This window comes from Dromiciops gliroides, chromosome 1, assembly GCF_019393635.1.
Source record: "Dromiciops gliroides isolate mDroGli1 chromosome 1, mDroGli1.pri, whole genome shotgun sequence".
Lineage (NCBI taxonomy): Eukaryota > Metazoa > Chordata > Mammalia > Microbiotheria > Microbiotheriidae > Dromiciops > Dromiciops gliroides.
Window position 1 is genome coordinate 213,463,806 of NC_057861.1, and position 26,253 is coordinate 213,490,058.

At 33.7% G+C, this 26,253-nt stretch overlaps 1 protein-coding gene and 1 pseudogene across 4 annotated transcripts in view; one reads left to right on the forward strand and one right to left on the reverse strand.

Annotated features, from left to right (window-relative positions):
* Positions 1-26,253, forward strand: part of CDH19 (cadherin 19) — a 387,803-nt gene that overhangs the window by 228,921 nt on the left and 132,629 nt on the right. The gene's annotated exons all lie outside the window — the stretch shown is intronic.
* On the reverse strand, positions 15,498-15,954 carry LOC122741164 (annotated as a pseudogene).

Consider the following 26,253-nt stretch of genomic DNA (forward strand, 5'->3'; position numbering starts at 1 on the left):
CTTGTCAATTTTCTCAAATCTCAAATGTAGACCCATAATTAACAAATACTATTATTAAGCATCCTTAACCCATATGGCCTCTCAAACATTCCTTTAGACTTTTGGAATGTAAATGTCTGTAACAAAATGGAAATGAAGGAAATTCTCCAAAAAGTACAAATTGCATACTAATTTTAATATTGTATTAATTTCAAACTAGCATACGTAGTATGAATTAATTTTAAACTTATTAAAATCTCCCAAGTTATGAAACTTCAAAGATGATTCCATAAAATAAATACCTTCCAATAATTGACAGCAACAAAGGGAGTTTGTATCCATAAAAATGATAGTCTGCTGCTTGGTAATATGTTACAAGAATAAATGAATCCTGTGGATAAATGTGCTTATCTGGATTAAAATATTTGTAGGGGGTAAGAAAACAAACAAACAAAAACTATTCAATGAATACAAACATACGTTAAGCAACTTAAGCAACTGCTATATGTAATACATTTTTGTATACACACAATAATGTTCTGAAGTATATATTTCTTGTGTGAATTTGTTGGGAGAGTGAAATAATGTCATAGTAATATCATCTTATACAAGCTTATTTTAGTATAACCACCAAAATTTCTTTAACTTCAATGCTTTTTGATGAAGTGGAATCACTGGATTTGGAGTAGAAAACTGGGCTTTAGTTTCTTCCTCCGCTAATTAGGTGTGTGACTTTATAGATGAAACTCCTTGTACCTTAGATCCATATTTGCAAAATAAGGATAACTATACCTACAATTACTGTGTAGCCCACAGAATCCCAGATTTTGAGAGATGAAATGGACTTCAGAGAAAATCTCAACCTCATTCAGTTATAAGATCAAATGAGATGATATGTGGAAACGGTTTTGTAAACAAATAGGTACTATGTGCACATTAGCAATTAATTCAAACAAAATCTAAATTAATTTCTTCTTTCTATTGCAGAATACCCTATGGTCAAAATTATATAAAAATCTGCTTTTTGTCAAATTATGTATACATTATTAAATTAATTGAAAGATAATAAATTCAGAGTTGAAAAGACCTAGAAAGTTTTTGTTGTTGTTACTTTTTATTTTTTTTGGGGGGGGTGGTAACTGATAAAAAAGCAGAGGCCATGGGGATTCATGTTATTTATATATCTGGAAGAGTTATAACTCTTATATCTGGCAGACTAGGTAGGTCAACCATTAAAAAAAATCAAATTTATCATCCTTTTTTGACATTTGATACTTTGAAAATATAATCACAAGACAATTATTATTATCATATGTTATTTTGAGAAGAAGAATGATAAAATGGTCTGCTGTTTGTCCTTCATGCTTGAAGAGGACAATGACATCAGGAGAAGGTGTCATGACTCACAGTGAATTGGATTTTAGTGAAGGAGGAATGCAAAGTCACCAGCCTCACTCTCTTCCAGAAGCATCTAAATCCACTGGCAATCTATCTATCTATCTATCTATCTATCTATCTATCTATCTATCTATCTATCTATCTATCTATCTATCTATCTATCTATCTATCTCTATCTATCTATCTATAGAGAGAGAGAAGATTGGAGATGGCACTGAGTACAGTTTGAGAATTAAACTTTTTTTATGCTAAGGTCTTTCCCAGGTCTTAGTTTCATAGTTTGCCTGAAGCAGCACCCTTTCAGTGATTAAGGTCAAGGAAGCTAAGTAGGGACAGACCTGGTTTTTATAATGGGTAGACAGTTGGCTTCAGAGTCCAGTACTTTCTATGTTTGTACACTGAATTCAAGTTTCATACTGCCTATGTAATCTTGTGTAAGTAACATTTTTTCAGTCTTCTGAACATCTCCCTAAGACTACAAGAAGCAGGTAGGGTTAATTTCCTCATCCAAGATATCCTTATGTCAATGAAATCCTAGTTCTTCTATCTATCCCCTAATATTTAGTAAATACCTAAAAACTTCTGAAATTATAAACATTATAAAAACAGTTGTATTTTTATATTTGTAGAAACTATTTGTATTACTTCATATTCATGCAGCCTAGGACCTTGCAAATTTCCTTATTTGTATTAATTTTCCTCTTATTCCATATGTTTCCAATGTCGTCTCCCTTGAGAACACTTTTCCTCTTTTAACTAATGCATCAGCAAATGAATATCCTTTGGATTTACACACATGAATTATTTCCAAGAACTAGTGAGACTGTCTAACTACTTTTTTAAAAAAATTAATAAAGTATTTTATTTTTTTCCGTTACATGTAAAGATAGTTCTCAACCTTTGTTTATACAAGCTTTTCAATTTCAGATTTTTCTCCCTCCCTCTCCTCCCTCCCCCCTCCTCTAGACAGCAGGTAATCTGATATAGGTTATATATATACACACACACACACACACACACACACACACACGCATAATAACATTAATCCTATTTCTGCATTAGTCATGTTATAAGAGAAAAAAATCAGAGCAATGATGGAAAACCTCAAAATAGAAAAAAAAAAACAACAGCATCAAAAACAAAACAAATAGTATGGTTCATTGTCTAACTACTTTTAAGAATTTAATTGAAATGTGCAATTCAAGACTGAATTTACAGAAGGCTAAATAAGATTTTAGCTTCAGCCTCCCTATGTTGTTCTTTTCAAGTGCACTTAGAGGGCAGGAACTGTGCTAAACAGTAGGGATACACAGAAAAAGGGGGAAAAAGTTTACCCGGTAATCAGGAAACTTATATTCTAATGGGAGAGACCACATATACATGAGTTGGTGCATATATTATAAATGCAGAGTAGATGGGTGATAGTTTGAGAGAGGAAATAATAATTTTTTTAAAAATTCCAAATATTTTCATGATTTTTAAAAATTTAATTTTTTTAATTTATAGTTTTCAATTCCAATCTCTATCCTTCCTTCCCTCCCTCCTCCCCCCACCCCCACAAGGAAACAAATGAACTAATATGGGTTATACATGTATGATAATATTTGTCACTTCTTACAAGCAAATTAAATCATAAAAAATGTAAAAAATGTAAGAATATGAAAAATAGCATACTTCAGTCGATTCCATCAGTATCAGTTCTTTCTTTGGAGGTGGATAGTCTGTTTTATCAATAGTCCTTTGGGATTGCCTTGGATCATTGTATTGCTGAGAATAGTCAAGATATTCAAAGTTCTTCTTCAAACAATATTGCTGTCTCTGTGTACAGTGTTCTTTTAGTTCTGCTCACTTCGCAATACATCATTTCATACATGTCTTTCCAAGATTTTCTAAAGTCATCCTGCTTGTCATTTCTTATTGTACAACAATATCCCATCACCATCATATACCACAGTTTGCTGAGCCATACTCCAATTGATAGGCATTCCTTTGATTTCCAATTCTTAGCCACCACAAAAAGAGCTGCTATAAATATTTTTTGTAGAAATAGGTCTTTTTCTCTTTATTGGGATGTTTTTGGGATATAAACCTAGCAGTGGTATTGCTGGATCAAAGGCTATTCACAATTCTATAGTCCTTTGGGAATAATTCCAAATTGCTCTCCAGAATAGTTGGATCTTTTCTCAACTCCACCAACAGTGGATTAGCGTCCCAGCTTTCCCACATCTCCTCCAACAACCGGTATTTTCTGGTTCTTTTTTTTTATATTTGCCACTCTGATAGTTGTAAGGTGATATCTGAGTTGTTTTAATTTGTATTTTTATGATCAATAATGATCTGGATAATTTTTAATTATTATTTATAGCTTTGATTTCTTTGTCTGAAAACTTCCTTTTCAAAACCTTTGACCATTTATCAATTGAGAAATGACTTGTATTTTTATAAATTTGAGGCAACTCTTTAAATATTTGAGAAATGAGACCTTTACCAAAGATATTTGTTTCAAAAATTCTTGTCCAGAGTTCTACTTCCCTTACAGTCTTGAAAATGATTTTTAAATGTAATAGACAGTATTCACTTTTGAAATTATTTTCTGTATTTTATCTATAACAATTTAAATTAGACTTTCATTCACAGAACAATAAGAGATACATGATTTTATTTTAGGCAACAAGGTTTCACAGTGGATGAGTATTAGACTCCAATCAGGAAGACCTGAGTTCAAATTAGCAGTGTGACCCTGGAAAAATTCATAACTTCTTATCTGTAAATAATAGATAATAATAGAAATGATGTCACAGGGCTTTTTGTTAGGGTCACTGAAAAAACATTGCATTTTACTTACAAAGAAATTCAGGGTTGCACAATGTGGAGAGCTGTGGAAGGAAAAACATAATAAAATTATTAGAGTGGAGGAAGGAGCAGGCTTCCATTGGAAGAGTGGCTTGATTTTCTTGCTTACATGATTCCTTGGACAGAGACCAAGTGAAATTAGTGCCAAGAGACAGTCTCAGTACCAGTAGTGATCTGGTAAAGGATAATCATCTCTGACTACTATTCCCCCTAGGAAAAGCCTAATGTAGTATCCTGGGGCAGGAAACTGTCTTTGCTGCTGTCTGGAAGTAATGCTTCTAGGTGATCTAGTGGATAGAGTGCCAGGCCTGGATTCAGGAAGACTCATCTTTCTCAGTTCAAATCTGGCCTCAGACACTCACTAGCTGTGTGACCCTGGATGAGTCATTTAACCCTATTTGCCTCAGTTTCCTCATGTATAAATGAGCTGGAGAAGGAAATGGCAAACCACTTCAATATCTTTGTCAAGAAAACCCCAAATGAGGTCATGAAATGTTGAACACAACTAAAAAATGATGGAATTGAAGTGAGCAATGCCTTCCCAGATAGACCACTACCTTTATAGTCCCCAAATACTTGTTCCTCTAAAAATTGACCTCCTTTGCTTGTTATCCATTCATAATTAGAAATCAGAATTCAAGGGTTAGGAAGGAGGGCAGATGGAAAATATGATAGGCCCTTTGTGACTTGAGATGGGAGATATTTCAGGGGTCATTACCTTCTGAAGTCATGGGCTGCCCCTAGAAGGTTGCTGTTCTAGTCCCCAGGACTGGGAATCCTCTACAATGTCTCAATAATAATATTTCTAGGACAGGAACAATAATAGGAAGCAGGAATGCTTCAGATGAAACAATGTAGCAGAAACATCTATTCAAAATGTTACTGATGAAAGGCCATACCTTCCTGAAAATGTTTTGACCTTCCATGCTAGGATTCTTATCTTACTTCCAAGTTAAAACCTCTCAAACAAGTAGTGGATGGAAGAGAGCTTGGGAACAAGGTCACCCAGAAGAAATGAAGGACTCTTCTTAATAGCTTATTATGAGGTATGAGACTAGAAACTTTTGGCCTAAACTGTCTGATCCCTGTAGTCCCCAGGGGACACTGAATTTAAATGATCTTACTGAAAGAGCTCTGGTTTAGAAGAAAGGGAGTGTAACACCTAATTTGGCACTAACCATCTCTGTTTCCTCTTCTTTAATGTGAATGGGTTAGAATAATCAATAAATCAATCAACAAAAATTGTTTAATTGTCTCATATATAACATGCACTTTGCTAGGGATACAAAATTAACAAAAAAATAAAGTGTCTTCAAGGAGGTTACTTTCTAGAGGGGTAAACACCATGGAAATGTTAAAAAATTCAATATTCAAATTTCTGATCATGTCAGCAATTTAAATATTTCCTCTAACAATTCAGATTTCAAATCATTCATACCATCCCTCCCTACCTCTTGTTGTCAGTGAAGTTTGCATCAGGGTATGTTCTCATTGAACTAGAGGACTTCTTCACTTTCTCATAATATTGTGAGGGAACCCAAATATCACACCTTTGCACTTTTTATTTAGACTATTTCCTCCCTGACTTTATCTTACACGTATATCCTCCTTTTTTCCTTCTCCCTGCCTGTTTTCTTGTTGGGGTTAATGTATTCTGACATCAAACTCGTGTGTGTGTGTGTGTGGGAATGTATGTGGGGATGCATGTGTGAGTGTGTGTGTGTGTGTGTGTGTGTGTGTGTGTATGTTTTATGTTCAACCCTATTTTCCCTCATTAGATTTGAGTGAGGTTTAGGAGATGCTTGCTCTCCTTTCCCTTTCCTCTGTTCTTGCATGCTCTTCTACTTGAATGCACTATTTATGAAAGACTATTTTATTTCAATACACCATGAAATAAACGTGTTCAAAAGGGACACTTCTTGTCTGCCCATGCCACTGAAATGTTTTTGTTTTGTTTTTCTAGTGAGGCAATTAGGGTTAAGTGACTTGCCCAGGGTCACACAGCTAGTAAGTATTAAGTGTCTGAGGCCGGATTTGAACTCAGGTACTCCTGACTCCAGGGCCGGTGCTCTATCCACTGCGCCATCTAGCTGCCCCCATGCCATTGAAATATAAGCATTTCATCTTTCTTCATTTTCTTCCTAATACTCAAATGTATTTATGTTTCTAAATTTCCCTTGGCTTCTGCATTTGCATTTAATATTTTGTACTCAATTCTGTTTTTTATGGAATATGCTTGAAAATACAATATTTAAGGTCCATCCTTTTTATTTACTTTAATCTCCTAAGAGTATACCTAATTTTGTTTGGTAAAATATTATTGCTTGTACAACCTTAGCATTTGAATTTTAGAATATTGTGACTTAATATTTCCTTTATTTCCTTTATCACAGTGTCACTAGTCTTCTATGAATCTATGGTTCCTTGGTATTCGAATTCCTTTGTTTTCCCCCTAGATCCTTGTAGCAATTTTCTTTTACCTGTAAGATCTGCATTTTGACTATGACATTTCTAGAAATGTTCATTTAGGAGTTTCTTCCCTTTGATATTGAGGTTCTATTACATCTGAGCAACTTATTTTTATGATTCCTAGATTTTGGATTGTTTTGCTTTTCATAGAGTACAATGAATCTTAAATTATCTTTCCTATTTTTATTTTCAAGATCACTTTAAAGTAGTAATGCCATAGATGCCTTTCATTTTCTTACATTATATTTTTTTCATTTATTCTTTTATTTCTTGATTCATTAAGTTTCAGTTTCTCCATGCTACTTTTCAATGTCTATTAGTATTCCAATTTATTTATTTTCCATTGTTTTTTCTTCCAGAACTCTAATTTATTTAAAAAAAGTCTCACCATATATATTTTTTATTTTATAAAAGTATTTTGTTATTTTCCAGTTACATGTAAGGATAGTTTTCAACATTTGTTTTCATAGGATTTTTAGTTCCAAATTTTTCTCCCACCATCCCTTACCTTGAAACTTCCCAATACAAAAAGTAATCTGATATAGGTTAAAAAGTACAATCACATTAAAGATATTTCTGCATTAGTAATATTGTGAAAGAAGAATCATAGAAAAAGGGAAAAAAAAAACCTCAAAAAAGAAGGAAAAAAAAACAGCCTGAAAGTAGAAACAGTATGGTTCTATCTGCATTCAGAATCCATAGTTCTTTTCTTTTTTTTTTCTGGACATGGAGAACATTTTCTATCATGAGTTTTAAATTGTTTTGGATCATTTCACTGCTGAGAAGAGCAAAGTCTCTCACAGCTGATCATCACACAGTGTTGCTGTTACTGCGTATAATGGTTTCCTTGTTCCATTCCTCTCACTCCGCATCAGTTCATTATTTTCTTCAGTAAGCTTTTTCATCTCCTTTTCCATTTGGCACTTTTTTCTCCCATTTGGCCAATTGTAATTTTTAAGGAATTGTTTTCTTCAGATGATTTTTGTGTTTTTTTTAGCATAGCTCTAATTTCTTTCATTTCTTTTCCCATGTTTTCTTCTACCTCTCTCTCTCTCTTTCTTTCTTTCTTTCTTTATTTGTTTGTTTGTTTGTTTGTTTGTTTGTTTATTTATTTATTTATTTATTCATTCATTCATTCATTCATTCATTCATTCATTCATTTATTTATTTATTTATTTATTTATTTATTTATTTATTTATTTATTTATTTATTTATTTATTTATTTATTTATTTATTTATTTGGTGAGGCAATTGGGGGATAAGTGACTTGCCCAGGGTCACACAGCTAGTAAGTGTTAAATGTCTGAGGCTGGATTTGTACTCAGGTCCTCCTGAATCCAGGGCCAGGGCTCTATCTACTGTGCCACCTAGCTGTCCCTCTCTTTTGATTTTTAAAAGCCTTTTTGATCTCTTGGAAGAAGGCTTTTTGGTCTTGAGACAACATCATCTTCCTATTTGAGTCTTCACTTGTAGGCATTTTGACAAACTCATCTGAGTTTGAGTTTTGGTCTTCCCTTTCACCATAGAAGCTGTCAATGGTAAGGGTCCTTTTTTGTTTCTTATTCATATTATATCCTATTTTTAAACTTATGAAGATGAAGTCTGCTCCTGGAGCACAGGGTTCACTGTTGCAAGCTTCTTACTGCTCTTAGCTGTGCCACTCTCAGCTATGCCACTCTCAGGTGTGCTAAGCCACCCCCAGCTTTCACCTAAGTGAGCAGACATTTCCTAAAGTCTTCTAAATTATTTCAAATAAGAAGATTGTGTTTTTCTGTCTTTTTGTAGGTTCCATAGTTCCAGGATCACACCATATGTTTTCTTTTTTTACGTTTAAAATGTTATTTTCCAAAATATATGTAAAAACAAATTTTGACATCGATTTTTTTAAAACGTTGTGTTCCAACTTCTCTTCCTCCCTCCCTTCCCACCCCCCACCCCCCAAGAACTAAAGCAATTCAATATAAGCTATACATGAGTGGCCATGGAAAAGATACCCCCATTAGCTAGGTTGCTAGAGAAAACAGATAAAAACCAAAACTTCAGATTAAGGAATGTCAGAAAAAAAAAAGCGTTTCAATCTGTTTTCAGATGCCATCAGTTTGGAGAAGGGCGCAGGCATGTCAAAGCTAAGATGGACAGCAAACATAGTTCTGTTGGATGGTTAATTAGCAAGTTGGCTTGAAGTTATCCTCAGACCAGCAAACAGTCCAGGTGAGAGAAAAGCCTGCCCTCCCTCAAACCAAAACACCTGGGACCCTCTGAAGCTTGTGACTGTGTAGCTCGGAAGCAAAGGATTTCTTCCTGGTTCCCTGCTGGGGTAGGATAGTCAAATTCCTCTTTAGTTCCCAGAGACACCCCTGTATTTTCCATCCTCCCCCCCTCCATCAGCCATTCTGCCCTCTCACCCGACCATAAGCTTAGTTCCAGAACATGCAGGTGCTGCAGTTGATTTGGAGGCTTAGGAGTAAGTTCCTCTTGTGCAGTGTGTCTGGGTTCTGTATTGGTGCGATAGCCAGGTTGGACTCTCCTGGAAGACCAGCATGGCTCCCTTTAATATGTAAAATAATCTCAGTCCATCTTTTTGTGGGTTTTGCAGTTCCAGGGCTTGTTTTATTGCTCTTTTGGGGAGTAATTGTGTCAGGAGCTCTGTGTGTTTAATATCTTTCCTCTGCCTTCTTGGCTTTACCTCCACACCATATATTTTCAAAAAATTTTTGTTTTCAAGCAATTTTTCACCCTCCTAAGTTCTGACTGTAGTGATTGAGTTATTTTTTTTTATTCCACATTTACTCCTTGGGGTTCTCTTACCCTCTCATATATCTTAACGGTCCTTGATGTTTTATTGTGTTTATTCATATTACCCTCCTCATTTATTACATTAAGCCTTTGTGCTTAGTTCAGTCCCTTCTGGGATTCATTCATTGGACAGTCTTAAGCTGAATCCTAACATATTTTTAATTATAAATGCTACTGTCACTGACATTCTTTTTTTTTTTTTTTTTTGCAGGGCAATGGGGTTTAAGTGACTTGCCCAGGTTCACACAGCTAGTAAGTGTCTGAGGCTGGGTTTGAACTCAGGTCCTCCTGAATCCAAGGCTAGTGCCTTATCCATTGCACCACCTAGCTGCCCCCTGTCACTGACATTCTTCATGCCGTAACTGGTACTGGTCTCAAAAGAATTTCTTAATTCATAGTTTCTATCTCAGTTTTTGGTAGTTCTCTATGAATTCCAGCTTCAGCTGGTCTTTGACTTCTTCTGTTTATACTCTCTTTAATAAGGGGTTCCTGAATGACCCAAGTCAGATGTTGTAGATCATATTAGTCTAAAGATCATTGCAATGCCTGTGCATGATGCAATCCTTCTGAGTTGACCTCATTTCTTGGTTCTTCTAAATTCAGAGGAGTTTCTGGCTGGGTCCTGTTAATCTGTGTAGTTACCCATGGGACTGGTTCTGTCCTTTTATTTTGACATGACTATGTTAGTATCTAGTTTTATATCACCTATTCAAAGAAGTTGTGGCAGTTCTTGTTATTTTCTTTAAAGCTCCAACAGGCTTTAGAATCAATTACTGGAACTTTTTTTTTAAATTTCCTGGGAGTAAATCTTTTCTCACTTTCCCTAAATGGAAAATTGTTTGATTTTTTTTTCCTAGTAGAAGTGTAGAAGGGATCATGTACATGAATAACCTTCTCTTTTGTAAGTTTTCTGGGGATATCTATGTCTATATCTATATCTATATCTATATCTATATCTATATCTATATCTATATCTATATCTATATCTATATCTATATCTATATCTATATCTATATCTATATCTATATCTATATCTATATCTATATCTATATCTATATCTATATCTACACATATGCACATATACATATATATAATTTTATGTGGTAGTCTGGCTTAAATTGTTTCTAAATGATAACTGCTTAAAAAGGGACATTTTAGCTAAGTATAGTGATATACATGTAATAAGTATTGCTGAAACAGTTGAGGCAGGTGATTTTCTTGAATTCCTAAGGAAAAGCATGAAAATGGGAAAATGGGACAAGACAAAGCACTCAATCTCATCAGTGGTAGGATATACTAAGCCCTTCATTTCCAACCTAAGCAAGATGAGAGACCTAGGGATTGAATAAACAAATAAGACAGAGACATTAGGACTTGGACAAAGTGGGGTTATTTTGGGGGGGGGGGTTGTTATGCATATTGATTATAAGGGTTTTTCTTTTTCTGTTTTTCTCTCTTTCCTGTCCCCTTAAAATAAGGGTTGGGGAGGAAAGAAAATAAATGCTTGATTGAAGAAAAAAATATATTAAAAAGGTGGCTGTTTAAAACATGTTGAATAACTATGTAGGTAAATATTCTTCTGCTATGACCTCAATATATGCTTTAAAAATAACTTCTTAGAGTTGTTCATTTGGATAAAACTTTAGCTTATTAAATCTGGGTTCAAATAATGCAGGCAATTTTCCTCTGAAGGATGCCCTTCTTGGAAATAGCTCATATAAACTCAGTGAAAGAGTACATAAATCATGAGAAAGCAAAGTACTAATATTTCTCTGCTTTGGGGGAGGATTATATCTCAATTATCTTAGATTGTTCACTGTCTTTAGTATCCTTTAAAATCTCTAGTGGGGCACCAACAAACCCTCTCTGATAAAGGAATAATGCTTTGAAAATTCAAAATCCAACAAAATATTGAAATAGAAAGTCTAAAATGGATATCCAGAAAGGTACAGCAGCAAGTCCCTGTTTGAATTTTGAACAGACAAGGGTGTTGTTTGTCACTAAACAAATACTTCTTGACAGAGCTTGAGATTGTTTCTGAACTGGTAAAGCAAAATATAACCCTTTTCCCTCAGTGTTTGATGAAAAATAAATGGGTTCCAACATCACTTTTCAGTTGGATATCAATCCTCTCCTTCAAAATAAGACTTTTGTCTTTGGGGAGATAAAAGCTGTTGATTTCTCCTTCTGTTATTTATTGTGTATGTCTCATTCAGTGCCTACAGAATATGACAGCTACAAAGGAAAAAAATGACATCTGCTCCCCAAACTAAGGTTAATAATAAGAAGAGTTTACATAAATGATAGTGTTCTCCTTCAATAACTTAAAAAATAATGAACTTATTTATTAAGCTAATATATTATTAGAGTAAAAATATTATTACAAAGAAACTGACCTATGAAATATAAATATATATGTATTTGAAATGGTATCTAGGATAAACTAGCTGTGATTTTTATCTATATAAATGCATTAAGTTTTTGAATAGTCATGAAAATGACTCGACCTTGAAATATTATTGCTTTCTCTATCATAGCCTTTTATTTTATACTTACACACATTTGAGTTATCCTCTTGCAAAAAGTTTCCCTACTATTAAAGAGGAAGAAAAAAAGATTTAAATTTTACAAGTGTGTTTAGACACAAATATTTGTTTTTAATCATAGTTCATTTTTTTCTATTTCAGAGAATGCAACAGAAACTTGTTAAAGAAAGAGCAAATTTGAACATATGAAGTGTGTTATACCTTGAGCATGTTTAGAATAATAGCACTAATTCACATGCCACATTTTTATGCCATGTAAATCACCTAATTTCTTGAATCAGAAACATGTTCTTCTGTTCTAGACTAATATTATTTCTCTAACAGTAGCACTTAGGTATATCATATTTTCAGGTATAGCTGCCTTTCTTGACATCAAAATCAAGTATCAGGGCATCATAGGCATTCTTCATAAACTTTTTTGAAACACAAATAAGCATCCATTGTGAACCTCTTTTAAGTTTATGCATTATAGATTGCATAAACTTGCTTCCTTCTAGTTAAACTAATATTTTCTTCATTTTAAAGTTTAAAGTTAGGAGTTTTTAATGCTTTGTGTGTATGTGTGCATGTATGTGAGCAAATGCAGTTTGCCCTTAGAATAAAGTTTTAAATGAATAAAATAAAATACATAGGATTGCATAGAGAAAGAAATGTTATAGTTATCAAAATATGTTTTTAACAAGAGAAAGAAATAAGTTCATCAACTCTATTTAAATTCACTTCTTTTAGAACTCAAGATATGTCTTCCAGTTCTAACATTTCAAGTTTTAGTAAGAAAGGTTTTATTTGACCTAAACATATGCCTATGTTTTTATAGCTTTCAGTGATGTCCTGTCAGGAAAAGTCTAATTGTTTTGTCCATAATTTATAAATTACTTATTATTTATGCATAGCAATTTTAGCCATTCACAAGACTTTAATCAGAGATCCCTCCTACTACCTGAAAAAGTAGTAATATTGTGCATTTTACACAAAGAATTTAAATATAAGTCTATAGTATATTTCTCATAGTATAAGGAAATTAAAGAATATATTATGGATTTATAAAATCTGTCCATATTAAAGAAAAATATTTGAAAGCAATAGAATTCTTTTTTGCAATTTGCTTTCTTTCTAATGTCTCAAAATTTTGGCTCTAAAATATATGAAATATATAGAATATTTTAGCTTCTATTTCAACTTCTTCCACATATCTTTTATTTTTAAAATATAAGAAATAGAAGTATATTTTTAGTGTCTTGCTTTCCTTTCTAGCCAATGTTTGACATTTGTGGAATTACTTTATTAATTGTATAATACAGGAGAATGATCCTACTGATTTGGAGGCTGGTTTGGAAAACCTTTCAATCAATCATCAAATACTTATTAAGACCTACAGTGTGGGGGCACAGCAGATAAAGCACCAGCCCTGGATTCAGGAGAACCTGAGTTCAAATCCGGCCTCAGACACTTGACACTTACTAGGCAAGTCACTTAACCTTCATTGCCCCCCCAACCCCAGAAGAAGAACCTACAGTGTGTTTACCACTGGTTAGCACTATCAGGATTGAATGAGGGGAAAAAAAGAATTCAAAAAGTTTATAAGATCATTGGTGAAATGACTAACAAGTGTGAAATAAATGAAAAACAAATGGGTGTTTAAATTGTATATTAGTGGTTTTAAGATGTGGGGGTGCTCATATCATTATGGGCTAGAGTACTCAGGAAAAGATTCTTGGGGTAGGGACCAAAACTCAAGCTAGACATAAAGCAATGAGAAGTTTTGGATAGACAAAGATGAGGACCCGCTAGGTCAGGAAAAGAGATCTAATAGTCATTCATTCAGTTAATAAGCATTTATAGGCTTAAATTTTGAGATGGAGAATATGTATTGAAAAGCATATTTAATTGAATAATTGGAAAATAATATGATGTTGTTCATCCTTTGTTCTCAAAGAGAACCAATAACATCACAAGAATGATATCTTGAATTATGTGTGAACTGAATTTGAGTGAGGCAGAGCTGATAAAGTTCTCAGCCTCACTGTCTCCTCCAGTGACAAGACAATGGTAAAGAAAACTGCTAATGTCCTAAGGTGCAGTAGGTGACCTTGGCCTTTATAAGGTAAGGTTTTTTCTCAAGTTTCAGTTTGTCTGAAACCACACCCATTCAATGACTAAGGGCTAGGTAATAAGTGAAACAAAAGACTGTTCAATTTATAATCCCAAACATATCAATCTGAGAGAGGAAGACCCTCACAATTTTTGGACAGAACAGAAAAAATTTGCTATTTTCACTCATCCTAAGCTATTAAAACCTTAAAAATGATTCAGAGGGTTGGACTGGGCCCATTATTGACTATTCAGTGAAACCCAGAATGATTCGGATTTAAACATATATTCAAGTAGCTCCATTTAAAACACAAAGGGCTTTTTAAAAGCCTATTTTGCTGAGCTACATTTCAATAAATCAAAAAAATATATAAACTGCACAGGACAAGAGTAAGTTATCCCAGCTTTTTGGAAAAGAATGTAAAAGAAGGAGGAGGAAGAGAAAAAGGAGTAGAATGAGAATAAGAATGAGAATGAGGAGAACAAGAACAAGAAGAAACTGCAGCATTTCTTCACTTGTGCTTGAATTAGCAGTTTGGATCCCCAGGAGACAACTATTATTAATCTCCAATAACATGGTAAGACAGTTAATGCAGATCCTTCTCCTAATAACCTGGTTCACTCCTTCCCACAAATGCATGCAGAATCCATGGCAGGAGTAGGCTTAAACAGACCATAATAGTAATGATGCACATGTGTAAGAAATATGTGTGACAAGGTTTAACTCACACTACCCACTCTGGAAATCTTTCTCTCTGTGTAGAGACCTCATGCATAATGCTTGTTGTTGCTATTATTGATCATCTTTTGTTCTCAAAAAGGATCATGAGCATGATGTTTTGGCTTGTGTGTAGATTGAATTTGAGTGAGATAGAGCTTCAAAAAGTTGTCAACATCACTCTGTCCTCCAAAGACATTGGAGTTCAGTGGCAACACAGAAAACACTCCAATCCCCAACACCAAAGTGAAGGATGGAGATTAGGGAGATTAGATAGATAGATAAATAGATAGATAAATAGAGAGAGAGAGAGAGAGAGAGAAATGATAGATAGATATAGTTATAGGTATAGGTATAGATATAGATATAGGTATAAGTTTAGGTAGATATAGACATATATATCATAGACATAAACATACATATATCCATATATACATAAATGCATATACATTTCCATATGTATGTATGTGTGTATACATATAAATACATATATACATATATATATACATATATATATATATACACACTCATATGTACATATATATACACACACACACATACACATACCTGTGTGGACCTTTAGAAGTAGTTTAATTTTTTTTTTCATTTAGATGTGATTTTATTATGTTAGTACATAAACCAAAATTTATGCACCTAGAGCAGAGGCTGTGGATGATTCATATTTCCAATTTGGTGGGAGCACTCTCTTGGTTTTGTAGTAACGAGCCAGCCTGTGAATTCGGCTCTCATTGAGAATCAGACTGAATTTAGATTCCTTATCCTTTCTGTTTCTCTCAAGATGCTTGGGAACAGCAACAACTTTCTTGATCAAGTGATAAAGATCTTCAGGAAGATCAGGGGCAAGTCCCTTGGACTTGAGAATTCTCAAGATTTTGTTGCCAGTTACAAAGCGCACTTGTACCACACCATGAGAATCCCTCAGGATCACAACAATCTGGGAGGGTGGCAGGCCCTTCTTGGCCAGCTTGTAGATCTGTTCCTTCACATCGTCCGAAGTGAGCTTCAACCATGTGGGCATGCTGCGGCGGGTATGGCAAAGCCGACTGGGACAGGCCCTTCCCCAGAGCGTGCATGCGACCCATGATGGCGATGATCAGGAGTCGTAAGAGTGAAGAAGTAGTTTAATTTTTCTAAAATATTATTTTAAAGTTATAAGAACTGAGATTCAGCTAGTTTCTGAAAGTTAGTCTGGAAAATCATTATTAGACTTGAATTAGCCTTGTTGCAAGGAGGCAATTCTTTCGTAGTCTCAAGGAATCATGTTAGTGTTGAATAAAAATGGAAATTTTATAATAATTTAATTCAATCTCTTTATTTTAAACACAACAAAACTGATTTATAGAGAAGCTAAGTGATTCCCCTTGCTTATCCTCTATCTCTAGGTCATAAAATTATTTAGTGGACTTTAGGTTAATATTGAGCTTATGGTGTAATAACAAAGTATAGATGTATTCTAGACAGCTGCAATAATGGGAATGGAAGACAGATAAAAAGGCAAGACTAAAAATATTTTACTTTCTGGTGTTTATTGAGAAAGTATAGAAAGTGATTTTGTTGATTTTTTTTCTTTTCTCTCTCCACATTATATATGAGTCCAGAAGCAATGATCCCTATCACTTTTTAGAGGCATATAGATTTTTTTATCATTATAGGAAACTTTTTAGCTTATAAATGATGAAAAATCCAACTCTGAAAAGGAATTTAAAATAGAGAGAATAATTAAGAAACATGCTTTCTCCATTCTGTAGGGAATAAACTTTAATGACCATTAGAGTTCAAAAGGATTTCAGATTTGATCAAATCCATCTCTCTAAATTAACAGATAAGGTTCAGAGACATTAAATTACTAGCATAAAGGTCAGTCATTCAGTCAATAAACATTTATTAAGCCTATCATGTGCCATGATCTACTGGAGAATGTAATAACAACCCATTTCAGAACTTTTGCCAAGAAAACCCCAATGAGCAGTACCAAAATGATGAGAGATAATATCAAAAGAGGAACCCCTGAGGTTAGAAGGTGCTTAATACACTACTGGGAAAGAGTGGAAGATAGCCATAAGTAGCTCTAGTATGAATGAAACAAGGGCAAAGCAAATAGTAAGCTCAGCTGCAGATGCATCTGGTAATGAAAGGTAAGTTTGATGTTATAAAAATAATTATGCATAGGAATCTGGAATGTAAGATGTATGAACCAAGGTAAGCTGCATATAGTCAAACAGAAGATGGAAAGATTAAACATCAACATATTGTTTGCTGCTAAACTTAAATGGGTAAATTTAATTCAGGTGATCACTACCTATACTACTGTGGGCAAAAAAAAAATAGAAGAAATGGAATAGCCTTCATATTTAATAAAAGGATGAGAAAAACAGTATTAGGGTATAATCTCAAAAATTATAGAATGATATCTGTTCCAATCTAAGAAAACCTATTTAAAATTATAATAATACAAGTCTGTATTCCAAGTGCTGATGCTGAAGAAACTAAAATTGTTCAGTTCTATGATGTTCTATAACATTGAGAAATAACATTAAAAATGTCATATTTGGGGCAGCTAGGTGGCGCAGTGGATAGAGCACCGGCCCTGAAGTCAGGAGTACCTGAGTTCAAATCCGGCCTCAGAGACTTAACACTTACTAGCTGTGTGACCCTGGGCAAGTCACTTAACCCCAATTGCCTCACTAAAAAAAAAAAAGTCATATTCATCACAGGAGATTGTAATGCTAAAGTGGGAAATTAAAAAATAATAATTTGAAGAACAGACAAATTTTGCCTTGAAATATAAAATGAAGCAGGACAGAGACTAATAGAGTTTTGTCAAGATAACATACTGGTCATCTCAAATATTCTTTTTATATTATCCAAAAGGCAACTCTACACCTGGATATCACCAGATGGTCAATATCAAAATTAGATTGACTATATACTTTGTAGAAAAAGGTGGAGAATCTCTATAAAGTTAGTTAAAAGAAGATCTGGTGCTGACTATGGCTCAGACCATGAGCTTCTTATTACAAGATTCATACAAATTGAAGAAAGTAGAGAAAACTATCTAAACATACAAGCATGACCTAAATAACAGTCCTTATGAATATTATGTGGAGGTGATAAATAGATTTAAGAGAGCAGATCTGGTAAATAGAGTGCCTGAAGAAGTATGTTCAGAGTTTTGCAATATTTTTGTTTGTTTGTTTGTTTTTTTGTTGTTGTTTTTTTTTTTTTTGGCGGGGCAATGGGGGTTAAGTGACGTACCCAGGGTCACACAGCTAGTAAGTGTCAAGTGTCTGAGGCCGGATTTGAACTCAGGTACTCCTGAATCCAGGGCCAGTGCTTTATCCACTGTGCCACCTAGCTGCCCCAGAGTTTTGCAATATTGTCAAGACAGCAGCAACCTCAATAACAGTATTCCAAAGTAAAAAGAACAAGAAAGCAAAATAGCTGTTTAAAGAGGCTTCACAAATAGTTGAAAAAAGGAGAGCAAAAAGTAAAGGGAAAAGGGAAATATATATCCAAGTGAATGCAGAATTCCAGAGAACAGCAGAGTTTCCTAAATAAATAATGAAAAGAAATAGGAAAAAAAAGAATGGAAAAGGCAACATTTCATGCAAAAAGACATGATAAAAGACAGAAATTGTAATGACCTAACAGAAGTAGAAGAGATCCAGAAAATTAGCAAAAATACAAAAATGCTATACAAGAAAGATCTTAATGTCACCAATAATCAACATGCTGTGGTTACTGATCTAGAACCGGATATCTTGGAAAATAAAGGACACTGGGCCTTAGGATTCATTGCTAATGAGGAAACTAGTGAAATTATAGAATTACAGCTTAGCTATTTAAAATCGTAAAAGATGATGCTCTCAAAGTGCTACAATCCTCAATATACCAATAAATTTGGAAAAATCAACAGTAGTCACTAGATGCACACAATGAGTTTACATTCCAATTCTAAAGAAGTGCAAAGCAAAAAAATGCACTCATTTGAAATCCTATCAAGAATATTCTTAAGATTCTGCAACTTAAGTTTCATAAATATGTAAACTGAAAATTACAAAATGAGCATGTTGGTTTTTGGAGAGGCAGAGGAATTAGAGATATCCATTGGGTTATGGAAAAATCAAGGGACTTTCAGAAAACAAATGAACAAACAAAAATCTACTTTTGCTTCACTGACTACAGTAACGCCTCTGACTGTGTGGATTGCAACAAATTGTGGCAAGTTCTCAAAGAGATGGAAGTAACAGATCATCTTACTTGTCTCCTAAGAAAATTGCATGTAGAGTCAAGTAATGATTAGAGCCCAACATGGAACAACTGATTGGTTTAAGATTGGAAAAGGAATATGAATGGCTTTATATTGTCACCTAATTCCTTCAACTTATAGGGACAGCCAGGTGGTATACTTGATGGAGCACTGGCCCTGAACTTAGGAGGTCTTGAATTCAAATCTTACCTCAGGCACTTACTAGATGTGTGACACTGGCTAGACACTTACCCAAATTGCCTTAAACATGTGGGGCCATCGCCAGTCATCCTGATATTTATATCTATATCATCTATCTCTATCTCTATCTCTATCTCTATCTTGCCACTGGACTCAGATGGCTCTAGAGGAGAGTGAGGTTGCTGACTTTGCACAGCCCTCTGTCCCTTAAGTCCAATTCACTGAAAGTCATGACACAAAAAACAATTTAACCTATGCAGAATGTATCCTGTGAAATGCCAGGTTAGATGAATCAAAAGCTGGAATTAAGGTTGTTGGGAGAAATATTGACCATCTCAGATATTTAGATGATACCATTTTGATGGTAGAAAGTGAAGAAGAATTAAGAAGCCTCTTGATGAGGGGGAAAGAGGAGTGTAAATGCTGGCTTGAAGCTTAACATCAAAAAACAATAACAAACTAAAATCCCACTAAGATCTTGGCAACTTGTTATATCATCATGTCTTGGCAAATAAAGGGAGAAAAAAAGGAAAAAAAAGTCTTAGGTTTTAAATTTTTGTACCCCAAAATCATGACAGACAGCAATGCAGTCATGAAATTAATGATGCTTGCTCCTTAGAAGGAAAGCTAAAAACCAAAGCCCTCACTTTGCCAACGATGGTCTATATAGTTAAAACTATGTGTGTTTTTTCCCACTAGCAATGTTTGTTTGTAAGAGGTGGACTATAAGGAAAGCTCAGAACTAAATAATTACTGCTTTAAAATTGTGATGCTAGAGAAAACTTTTGAGAGTCCCTTGGACAGCAAGAACAGCAAATTACTCCATATTTAAAGTAATTCAGGCTGTTCACTGGAAGGTTAAGTACTGAAGCTGAAGCTTCAATACTCTGTCCTATCATAAGAAGAAGGGACTAATTAGAAAACAGTCTGATTTGGGGAAAGATTGAAGACAAAAGGAAAAGGAGATGGCAGAGGGTGAGAGATCATGACTTAGTGGAGCCTGTGCTTTAAGAAAAGAACTTTAGTGACTAAATGGAGGATGGATTAGAATGGGGAGAGGCTTGAGGAAGGCATATCCATCAGCAGGTTATCAAATAGTCCAGGCAGAAGGGCCTTCACCATGGTAGTGACAGTATTAGAGGAGAGAAGAGGGCATATTTAAGAGATGTTGTGAAGGTGAAATAGGCGTTTTAACAACATATTTGATACGGAAGCTTGAGAAACAGTGAAGTATAACGAATGATTCATTTAAGACACCAAATTACTAATCCAGAGGTCATACAGCAAAATGACAACAAAGCTAGCTCTATAACCTATTGTTCTTGCTTCTCTGCCTCTGTAGTATTCTTTCTTTCATATTATGTTGGAACTCTTAGTTTTGCAACCCTGCATGTGGTTTATCCTAACCAAGGAATATTTGAATTACTATTCAAAATTGCTTTGAAGTAGTATGAAAGACAACTTTTAAAAATAACAATTTGCAGTACAGAATATTATTAGTATATTATGATCTGTTTTCCTATTAGATTCAACAATATTTTATAGTACTATTATGTGGGTGGAGCAACAATATCATAATAATTTTAGATAAAATGGAATTTTATTTAAAAATCATGGTACCTCACTATTTCCCTGGGACTTAATTTTTATTAAAATATTTATTAATTCAAACTTATTAAATATTTATTTATTTAAATAATGTATTAACATGTTTATTAATATCAATTAAATATAAGCTCCAAAGTATAATCACAAGTCAAAATGAACCTTTGGGTAATATGACTTTTCCTAAATGGTAGGTTATTTCTATGTGAGCAATTATAGAAATAGAATGGAAAGCTCTTATCAACACAGTAATTCCAATATATAGCCAATTACTTTAATATTTAAAATGACCCTAAGTTCATTTTGATCTGATTGATATCGGAATTTTTGAAGGTTTATACACTTAGATGTTAATGTATATATAATTTTATATATATATATATATATATATATATATTTACATATACACAGCATATGTGTATATGTGTGTACACATAGAGAATTAAAGTAATAATCTTTACTTCACATCAATTTAAATAATTTCATCTTGAACAAGATGATTAAGGCTAGCTTTTCATTTGCTTGAATTTTCTAAATGAAAGTATTTTTGGTCTTTTGTCCTGATGCCTTTGCACACAAATTTTAATGTTTCAGTCAAACAGGGCATTGTTCTATTGCCTTAATATACCCTCTCTCTCATCTGTGTCTGTAGAAATTTTACCCAATTTTCAAGGATCAATTCAAATGTTGCCTCTATTATAAAATATCCCTGGATCTCACAAACCAGATATGATTTCTTTCTTCTCTGAATCCTCATTGTTTTTTTAATTCTCATGTGTAGTTTATTATATCATGCCATGCATTGCAGTTAGGAATTTCAGTAGACTCATTATGAGTATTACAGGCCACCATGACTGTGTCTGAAGACATGTTGTTTCCCTTCACCAATTCCTGTTACCAAGGAGAACTTATGATCTGTGGTTCACCTGTTGTAGAACACAATCTTATAGTCTTAGTGTTCCTCAGAACTTAGAGAAGTTACATGACTTGTTAATGATATTACAGTGAGTAACAGGCAGGAGCTAAATTTAGATATTTTGGACTCCATGTCCAGCAATTTATCCACCATTTGATGTTTGTCACATTTACAGTAATAAGAGTTACATTTACTTTTATAGTTTAAAAATTAAGTTCTTTGAGCACCTTGTATCTTCTTTCTCACTTCTCTTTAAGTCTTTAATGTCTTTTCCCCTTTAATAGCCTTTTATTATTATCCTTAGTTAAAATATAAATTCCTTCAGAAAAAGAACTTTATTTTTATTGTATTTGTTCACCAGGCACCCAGCATAGAGCTTGCCAAATAGTAGGCACATAATTAATGTTTATTAATTGATGGATTGATTAGTTGTTCCCCTTTAGTTTCATTTTGTGGATTAGAGTCTTCTCAAATATCTCTGGTCTTCTTATTCATATTTTTATGAAAATATAATATTTCATAATACTTCTAACTTGTAGCCCATGTATACTTCAGAAGTACTTAGCCAACTACCACTGTCAAATGTTAATTGGGCTTCCTAGATCAAAAACAAACTACATATCCCCTTTAGGATTCTAAGGACAACCATCAGAGTTTGAGGATGTCTTCCTAATGTTATGTCTTGGATATCCTATTCAGTGTGTTCTCTCTAATATCAATAGTGAGGTGCAATTAAAATTTCTTCTAAATCACCGAATGACCAAGTGATTCCTACTTAGTATCATTTAGCTAATCATCATCAACTAGGAATTATAAGGCAATTTTATTAAGAAGATATGGCAAGAATGGAAATGCAAATATATTCCCTCAAGTAGAATTCACTTTCTCTTCTATACTACTTTGGTGCCTGGGGAGATTGAACTAAAACTACAAGCATCTGCTACAAATCCTTTTACCCATAAAGTTTACATAGGCGAAGAATGAAGTTACCCCAGAAAATAACATCTTAGATTCTAAGTCGAATTCACTGCTGAACTGCATCCTGAAAATCACTTCTTGAGGCCAAGCTCATGGCAAATTCTTTTTTTTAGATAAATGTTTTATTTATTTGATTTTTTTTGCATGGAACTTATTCATTTTTTCTGATAAAAACATTTTATTTTTTCCAGGTATATGTAAAGGTAGTTCTCAATATTTTTTTATACAAGCTTTCCCGTTTCAGATTTTTAATCCTCCCTCCCCTTCCTCCCCCCTCCCCAAGACAGAAGGTAATCTGATATAGGTGTTATATATGCATATATATATATATATATATATAAAACATTAATCATATTTCTGCATTAGTCATGTTATGAGAGAAGAATCAGAGCAATGAGGAAAAACCTCAAAATAGAAAAACAACAGCTCCAAAAGCAAAAGAAATACTATGGTTCAATCAGCATCTATACTCCACAGTTCTTTTTTTTTAAATTTTCCTGGATTTGGAGATCCTCTTCTATCATGAGTCCCCTGGAACTCTTCTGTACCATTGCATTAGTGAGAAGAATCTAGTCCATCACAGTAGATCAACACACAATGTTGATGATACTGTGTACAATGTTCTTCTGGTTCTGCTCATCTCACTCATCATCAGTTCATGCAAGTCCTTCCAGGTTTCTCTGAACTCCTCCTGTTCATCATTTCTTACAGCACAATAGAATTCCATTATATTCATGTAACAAAACTTGTTGAGCCACTCCCCAATTGATGGGCATTTGCTCAATTTCCAATTCCTTGCCACCACAAAAAGAGGAGCTATAAATATTTTTGTACATGTGGGTCCTTTTCCCTTTTTTATGACCGCTTTGGGAAAAAGACCCAAATGTGGTATTGCTGGGTCAAAGGGTATCATATGATGCACAGCTTTATGCCCTTTGGGCATAATTCCAAATTCCTCTCCAGAATGGTTGGATCAGTTCACAGCTCCACCAACAATGCATTAGTGTTCCAATTTTCCCACAGCTTCTCCAACATTTATTATTTTCCTTTTTGTCATGTTAGCCTATCTGATAGGTGCCAGGTGGTACCTCAGAGTTGTTTTAATTTGCATCTCTCTAATCAATAGTGATTTAGAGCATTTTTTCATATGGGAATAGATAGCTTTGATTTCTTCATCAGAAAACTGCCTGTTCATATCCTTTGACCAATTCATTAATTGGGGAATGACTTGGATTCATATAAATTTGATTTAGTTCCCTATATATTTTAGAAATGAGACCTTTGTCAGAAGTACTGGCCATGAAAATTGTTTCCCAGCTTTCTGTATCCTTTCTAATTTTGGATGCATTGCTTCTGTTTGTACAAAAACTTTTTAATTTAATGTAATCAAAATCATCCATTTTGCATTTCATAATATTCTCTCTCTTTATTGGTCATAAACTGTTCTCCTTTCTAAAGATCTGAAAGGTAGAATATTCCTTCCTCTCCTAATTTACCTATGGTATCACCTCTTATGTCTAAATCATGTACCCATTTTGACCTTATTTTAGTATAAGGTTAAGATGTTAGCCTATGCCTAATTTCTGCCATATTATCTTCCAGTTTTCCCAGCATATTTTGTCAAATACTCAATTCCTATCCCAGAAGCTGGAGTCTTTGGGTTTATCAAACACTACATTAGTAATGTCATTTGTTTCTGTGTCTGCTGTGCCTAGCCCATTCCATTGATCCTCTACTATATTTCTTAGCCAGTACCATACAGTTTTGATGACTGCCACTTTATAGTAAAGCTCCAGATTTGGTACAGCTAACCCACCTTCCTATGCATTTTTTTTTCATTATTTCCCTTGATATTCTTGACTTTTTGTTTTTCCAGATGAATTTTGTTATTATTTTTTCTAGCTCTGTAAAATAAGTTTTAGGTAATCTGATTGGTATAGCACTGAATAAGTAAATTAATTTAGGTAGAAATGTCATTTTTACTATATTAGCTCTGCATATCCATGACCAATTGATATCTTTTCAATTATTTAGATCTGATTTGATTTGTGTGAAGAGTGTTTGGTAGTTGTGTTCATAGAGTTCCTGGGTTTGTCTTGGCAAGTAGACTCCCAAGTATTTTATAATATCTACCATTACTTTAAATGGAATTTCTCTTTCTATCTCTTGCTGCTGGACTTTGTTGGTCATGTATAGATAGAAATGCTGATGATTTATGTGGATTTATTTTATATCCTGCTACTTTGCTAAAGTTGTTGTTTCAAGTAATTTTTGAGTTTATTCTCTAGGATTCTCTAAGTATACCATCATATAATCTGCAAAGAGACATAGTTTTGTTTCCTCCTTGCCTATTCTAATTCCTTTAATTCCTTTTTCTTCTCTGCTTGCCAATACTAACATTTCTAGTACAATACTGAACAATAGAGGTGATAATGGACATCCCTGTTTCACCCCTGATCTGATTGGGAAGGCTTCTAACTGATATCCTTTACACATAATGCTTGCTGATGGTTTTAGTTAAAAACTGCTTACTGCTTTGAGGAAAGCTCCACCTATTCCTAAACTCTCTAGTGTTTTTATTAGGAATGGGTGCTGTATTTTGTCAAAAGCTTTCTCTGCATCTATTGAGATAATCATATGATTTTGGTTAGTTTTCTTATTGATGTGGTTGATTATGTTGATAGTTTTCCTAATGTTGAACCAGCCCTGTATTCCTGGTATAAATCCTACCTGGTCATAGTGTATTATCCTGGTGATCACTTGCTGTATTCTCCTTGCTAATATCTTATTTAAGATTTTTAGCATCAATATTCATTAGGGAAATTGTTCTATAATATTCTTTCTCTGTTGTTGCTCTGCCTGCTTTTGGTATCAGCACCATATTTGTGTCATAAAATGAATTTGGTAGAACTCCGTCTTCCCCTATTTTTCCAAATAATTTGTATAATATTGGAATTAATTGTTCTTTAAATGTTCAGTAGAATTCACCTGTAAACCCATCTCGCACTGGGGATTTTTTTCTTAGGGGGTTCATTAATGGCTTGTTCAATTTCTTTATTTAACATGGGCTTATTTAATTATTTTATTTCCACTTCAGTTAACCTAGGCAGTTCGTATTTTTAAAAAAATATTTATCTATTTTATTTAGATTGTCAAATTTATTAGCATACAGTTGAGAAAAATAATTCCTAATTATTGATTTAATTTCCACTTCATTTTTGGTAACATTTCCCCTTTCATTTTTGATACTGTTAATTTGGTTTTCTTCTTTCTTTTATTATCAAATTAACAAATATTTTATCTATTTTATTATTTTTTCATAAAACCAGCTCTTAGTTTTATTGATTAATTCTATAGTTTTCTTGCTTTCAATTTTGTTAATTTATAATTTAATTTTCAGGATTTCTAGTTTAGTTTCTAATTGGGGATTTC